Source organism: Emys orbicularis, chromosome 19 (genome assembly GCF_028017835.1).
Source record: "Emys orbicularis isolate rEmyOrb1 chromosome 19, rEmyOrb1.hap1, whole genome shotgun sequence".
NCBI classification, from domain to species: Eukaryota; Metazoa; Chordata; order Testudines; family Emydidae; genus Emys; species Emys orbicularis.
The window spans coordinates 1,114,909-1,121,702 of NC_088701.1; positions in this window are offsets into that span (position 1 = coordinate 1,114,909).

Here is a 6,794-nt window from a genome sequence, read left to right on the forward strand (position 1 = left end):
ATCCACCCCTTCCCCACTGACCCCCCCACCACAGCTAGCCCCCCTGCTGCCCCCACATCCACCCCTCCCCCTGACCCCCCCCACAGCTAGCCCCCCTGCTGCCCCCACATCCACTCCTCCCCCACTGACCCCACCACCACAGCTAGCCCCCCTTCTGCCCCCACATCCACCCCTCCTCCACTGACCCCCCCCCACAGCTAGCCCCCTGCTGCCCCCACATCCACCCCTCCCCCACTGACCCCCCCCACAGCTAGCCCCCCTGCTGCCCCCACATCCACCCCTTCCCCACTGACCCCCCCACCACAGCTAGCCCCCCTGCTGCCCCCACATCCACCCCTCCCCCTGACCCCCCCCACAGCTAGCCCCCCTGCTGCCCCCACATCCACTCCTCCCCCACTGACCCCACCACCACAGCTAGCCCCCCTGCTGCCCCCACATCCACCCCTCCCCCACTGACCCCCCCACCACAGCTAGCCCCCCTTCTGCCCCCACATCCACCCCTCCCCCACTGACCCCCCCACAGCTAGCCCCCCTTCTGCCCCCACATCCACCCCTCCCCCACTGACCCCCCCACAGCCAGCCCCCCTTCTGCCCCCCCACAGCCAGCCCTCCCCCACTGACCCCCCCACAGCCAGCCCCCCTTCTGCCCCCCCACAGCCAGCCCTCCCCCACTGACCCACCACCACAGCCAGCCCCCCCCCCCCTTTTCTGCCCCCCAGGGCTGATCCTCAGGCCTTCCCCAGAGCTAAATGCGACCTAGCCCCAGCACCGGGCCCAGAGGACCAGGCCAGTGGCTGAAGGGCCACAAACCACAGATTGTTCAAAAATCCCGCAACCCCCAACTCAGAAACCTGTGAGAGCTGCCCCCCCCCAAAAAAACCACAAGACCCCTTTAACGAGGGGCAGTCAGACCCCAGCGCGGAGAACACAGGCACCAACCAGCACGTGGAGTGTAAAAGTTTAGTGAGGCCCAGAACGAATTTGAAAAGCAAGGACACAAAAACTAACAGGAAAAAAAAGCGAAGTGTCCCAGGAGCCTACCAAGGAGGAAATGAGGGCAGGAGCTGAGTGCAGAGCTAAAGCAGCACTCAACACAGATAAGGCAGGTGTGGAAAACCTAAGTGAATTCTTTGCATTGGTCACCAAGGCAGAGGATGTGGAGGAAATCCCCACACCGGGGCCATTCTTTTTAGGTGTCAAATCTGAGGAACTGGCCCAGGTTGAGGTGGCATTAGAGGTGGTTTTGGAACAAATTGATAAATTAAACAGTAATAAGTCAGCAGGACCAGAGTGTATTCCTCCAAGAATTCTGAAGGAACACGCATGAAATTGTAGAACTACTAACTGGGGTACGTAACCTATCACTTAAAATCAGCTGCTGCAGCAGATGACTCACAGATCGGTAATGTAATTTTTAAATATATTAGGAACAAAAAGAATCCTAACCATGGTATTGGTCTATTACTAGACAGAAATTGTAGAATTTTCAATAACAACCCAGAAAAGGCAGAAGTGTTCAATATTTCTGTTATGTATTTGGAGAAAAATAATTATATAGTCTCATCATATGGTGGTAACTCTTTCCAGTCTACTGGTACCGGTGGAGAATATTAAAGAAAAGCTACTGAAGGTTGACATTTTTAAAACCATCACGGTCAAATAACTTGCACCCACAAGTTTTAAAACAGCTGGCTGAGGAGTTTGGTGGACTGTCAATATTGATATCTAATAAGTCTTGGAGAAGTTCCAGAAAACTGGAAGAAAGCAAGTGGTGTGCCACTTTTTAGATTGGATAAATAGGGTGACCTGGGTAATTACAGGCCTTCAGCCAGACATCACTCTCAAGCAAGATAACAGAGTGGCTGATATGACACTCAATTAATTAATTAAAGGAGGGTAACAATTAACATCAATCAACATGAGTTTATGGAAAATAGATCCTGTCAGACTAATTGGATATCTGTTTCTTGATGAGATTACGAGTTTGGTTGATAAAGGTAATAGTATTGATGCAATATACTTAGACTTCTGTAGACCTGGTACCACCCATTTTGATTAAACTAGAATATAAAAGTAACATGGCACACATTAAAGGCATTAAAAACTGGCTGATAGGTCTCAAAATGTAACTATAAATGGGGAATCATCATCAAGCAGTTTTTAGGGGGATTGGTTCTTGGCCCTATGCTAGCTAACTTTTTTTTTAAATCAATGACCTGGAAGAAAACAAAATCATTGATAAAGTTTGCAGATGACACACACATTGGGGGAGTGATAAATAAAATGAAGAGGACCAGTCACGCTAGAGTGGTTGGTATACTGGTTAAGCAAACAATGTGTATTAAGACAGCTATATATAAATGTATACATCTAGAAACAAAAAATGTAATCCATACTTCCAGGATGGGGGACTATCTTGGGAAGCCGTGACTTTGAATAAGCTTTAGGGGTCATGGTGGAGATATCTCCCACTGCAATGCTGTGGCCAAAAGAGCTCATACAATCTTGGACACAAACAGGGGAATGTTGAGTAGGACTAGAGAAGCTATTTTACATCTGTATTGGGCACTGGTACAACTGCTGCTGGAATCCTGTGCCCAGGGCGGCTGCCCACAATTCAGACATGTTGATAAAATCAGAGACGGTTCAGAGAAGAGCCATGAGAGTGATTAAAGGGTCAGAAGCCTGCCTTTGTGTGATGAGATAAATAGGTTTAGCTCTTTGTATTTAACAGAGAAGGTTAAGAGGTGACTTGACGACAGTCTATAAGTATCTACATGGGGAACAAACATTTAAGAATGGGCTCTTCATTTTTGTAGAGAAAGGTCTAACACGATGCAATGGCTGGACATTGAAGCTAGATGTTGGAAGTAAAGCTTACCTTTTAGTGGTGAGAGCAATTAACCATTGGAACACTTTACTGGGGTCATGGTGGATTCTCCATCACTGACCATTTTTAAATCACGATGAGATGATGGTTTAAGAGCTACTCTAGGAATTATTTGGGGGAAGATCTCTGGCCTATATTATACAGGAGGTCAGACTAGATGATCACAATGGTCCCTTCCAGCTTTGGAATCTATGAATTGCCTCTCAACCCCCTTCCTTCCAACCCTGGACAGGTTTTGTGGGGTTAAGCACCCTTGCAAGACAAGCCTCTCAGACCTCACGAATGAGCTGCTCTTAGCTGGTGAGGAAGCAGAGAGCGTTTATCGGGATGTCTAGGCCTTACACCACCAGTTTGCCAGCAAATTACTTCTCTAGCAGCCGCACACTAGTGCTCAAAGCTTCTTGTAGGGGCTGCTTCAACGCTCTGCTTTATGATGCTCTGCGCGATGCAGGACGTGCTGCGTGGCACAGGCTCCGCGCTAGGAGGGGATGCAGTGAAACAGCAGCCTTAGATTTGTATCAATCAAATCCCACACTAAAAAGACTGCCCCTTCATTTTGTTCACATACTGCACGTAGCACAAAGGGACCCGGATCCATAGTTAGGAACTGCACGTGTTACATAACTCCATCAAGAGTCTGCCCTCCTTCAGCAATCTGTTATGGAAGCGGATCTCTCAGAGGGGAGATCCGTGCAGGCAGAGCAGCAGCATTTTAAAAGAGAGACAGTACTTGACAGAGTAATTTATTTGAAGAAAAGTTCAGGGATGTTACCAGCTACAGGTTATACTAGCCAGTAGTAGATTAGCACTGAGACCAGTGACGTTCACATTAGATAATCATCTCCTGCTGTCCAATAGAAAAAAAAGTCTCTGTACACACAGGCGCTTTGGCCAGAAGCAAGGAAGCTGCAGCTTGTTCAATCACCCATGCTTCCCTGGGGAGAGAGGGAGTCACAGCTCCAGCACAGCGGCAAGACGCAAGGCACATTGCTGAAGTCCATTTCTGCGTAAAGGTTGACACGCAGACCATGGCGCAGGATGGCCCCCCGAGGCAGGCAGCATTGCTCCATACTCCAGGCACATGGCTCACTGCAGAGGTTATTTCAGTGACATTTACATAGCAGACAACAATAAATAAGGGGCAGGGAAATCAACTATTATACAGTTTAACAGCGTAATTTTAGGAACAATAAAGCCAAGGCCTCCTTCTAGAAAGAGTGACCCTTGCTAACTCAGACAAAATGATCCTCCTTCCTTTACAAAAACATTGCACTTTTTATACACCCAAGTCTCTTCCCAAGCCTTTTATTTACTTTGAACCAACCCAACAAATTGGTCACATTAGAAGATTCCTCACTAGTTGTCCAGGGCAGGAGTGAATAAGCCTTTGGAGACAGAGAGACTGGTCAGGGGAAGAGCTGTGTATGTGGAAATACAGTGGCAAGATACAAAAGGCAAGACTAGAGGTATGTTACAAATACTAAAGGAAGATTTCCTCACGTAGCAGCCTCCTAGAAGAGAGGTCAGGGGACCATAGCTGTCCAATGCGGTAGCTGGCCAGTGGTGTCCAATCTGTAGCCCTCAATGTGTTAAGAAAACACGTCTGATTATGAATTGGAAGTGCATTCCCTGACCGTGTCCTGTGATTATTAAACTGAAGCATTGGCCCCATTACTATGGGAGACCATGGGAGCAGCTCTGACATACAGCCACACGCCCTTGGAGCTGCTGATGTCCCTTCCCGGCTGCAGCCCAGCTGGCAGGGAAGGAAGTGGGAGCAGCTCTGGCTGCTCCAATGCCAGAGTCCTTCCTGGACTGCGAACACCTCAGGGTCAGCAGGATCGGCGCTTGAGTGACTTTATTTCCGTTGGTGCAGGCACCATATTGACTTTGGCTCCTTGACCTTACTGAAATCTGTTCGGCTCTGAGGCTGAGCACCAGGCAATATCACCTGCTCTCTAGCCTGTGGCTACAAGAGATTGAGGGATAGCGGACTCCCAGAATCACATTTGAAAGAAGAAACAACTGAGACACCCAACTGCTAATGTTTCATTAGTAATAAAGTACCACAAATGTTCACTTGCTCAAAGCCGGTGATCATCCCTGGCGAGGAGAGAGAACCAACAGACCCCAAATGTTCTGCAGAGTCAGATGGGCTGGGTACAGCCCACACCCATTTCCTTCGCAAAATATATTCCAGGCATTCAAGTGAGACAGTGAGCAACTAACACTGAAGGCTACAGGCCTGCTGCTGGAGTGGATGTTGGCAGCGCATGGATCTAAGGCCTTGTTCATTCGGGGCTTGAGCCGTCCCTCCACCAGGTTTTGCAACGTAACTGAAAGTGGCAATGCAGCCGTCTCTGCAGCGCATGGAGACTGAATCTCAGACATCAAGACGAGCACACACGTGACCTCAGCAGTCCCTGTTGTTGAGGAAGAGGGCATTCAACTGGATGGTGTTTGCCCTGCTTCTCTAGACACGGCCCCACAACCAGGGCTTAAGGGCTAACTGGCTTTTTCAGGACTAGTTCCGCTAATGCTGGCATTAGGTGGTCAGAGGACAGGGTGGGGCTGTGATTTGGTGAGCAGATAAGGCAGTTCTTGTCTTGTGATCCAGATTTGGTTTAAGGCCAGACGACTCCAGCCCCCTCCCCCAACCACATGATCTAATTCACAGTGCGTAGTCCTTGGGAGAGGAGAGGCGGGAAAAGCCTTTGGTTGGCATGTGGACGGCGGCAGCAGAGAGAACGGCCTCGGTACGTCCCCTTGGAGCGTACAGCCACAGGCAGCACAGGACGACGTCTCACTGAGGCGTTCGAGAGACAGACGGACAGGCTGGGGCAGCTGCTGCCTGTTCAGGGAGGTTTCCCGTGAATGGGGGCAGTAGTCAACACATGCTCCCTCTGGACCCCAAACAGCCCTTACAGTGGGGCACAGGACCTCCCCTTGTTGCCCCCTGGGCAGCAGCCAAGGCTGCAGGAGTGCATCGAAGGGCTACCCCAGAGCAAAGAAAAGGCCTCTGACTGAAGGGCCAGCAGAGGCCATGGTCAGCTGCTGTGGAGCGAGAGGGGTCTGCGCTGGAGAAAGCCAGGCCCAGCAGGCAATGTGGAGAGGGCAGCCCCCTCAGTCAGCCTGCACCTGCCCCCAGGGGCCTTTCGATGGGGAACGTCTCTCTGCTCAAGGAGAGATGGGAGCGGGGGGCGGGGGGAAGCCGGCCCCTGTCCCGGGGTAGAGCACCTCTGCTGGTGCTTGGGGGTTGCCAGCGGAAGCAGGCACGGTGGTGCTTTATGGTACAAACTGGGCAAGATCACAAGCAGCTGGAGGATGGGCCAGAGCTTTCCCAAGCTCAAACACCAAAGCATCAGTGAAGAACAGGCGGGGGACAGGCCCGTTCCCCTGAGCTGCAAAAGCACCACAGAGCAGGGCAGGCTGGGAGCCCCTGTCCAGCTGGAGGAGGGAGCAGGCGCCGGCCCACTGTATCCTTTTTAACGATGCTTCGAGCCCTCACTGGGCAGCGGCCTTAACCGTGCACCCCCTCCCTCCCCTTGCCCCAGATGCGGCGTTACAGGGCTAAATTCAGGCCTGTACCCACAGCAGTACCCACCCCTCAAGCGCCAGTCTCTGCCCCCACAGCTCCCTGCAAAGGCATTAGGAGTTCCTGACGGCAGCCCGGGATGCAGCGGGTTAGGCTCCAAGGAGGCTTTTTCACACGGCCGCCCCTTTCAACACGCACAGTGCGCTGGTTGCATAGCGCTGATACAAGCCAGGAGGTTCGATGAGATGCGCCAGGAAGGCAGTTTGGCCTGGTTGCTAGACAGCCCCACAGGTTCCTCTAGCTGCATAGCCTAGAAGGAAACCACTTTCCGGGATTAAAATCCACCTGACTGGAGAGCCTAGGAATCCA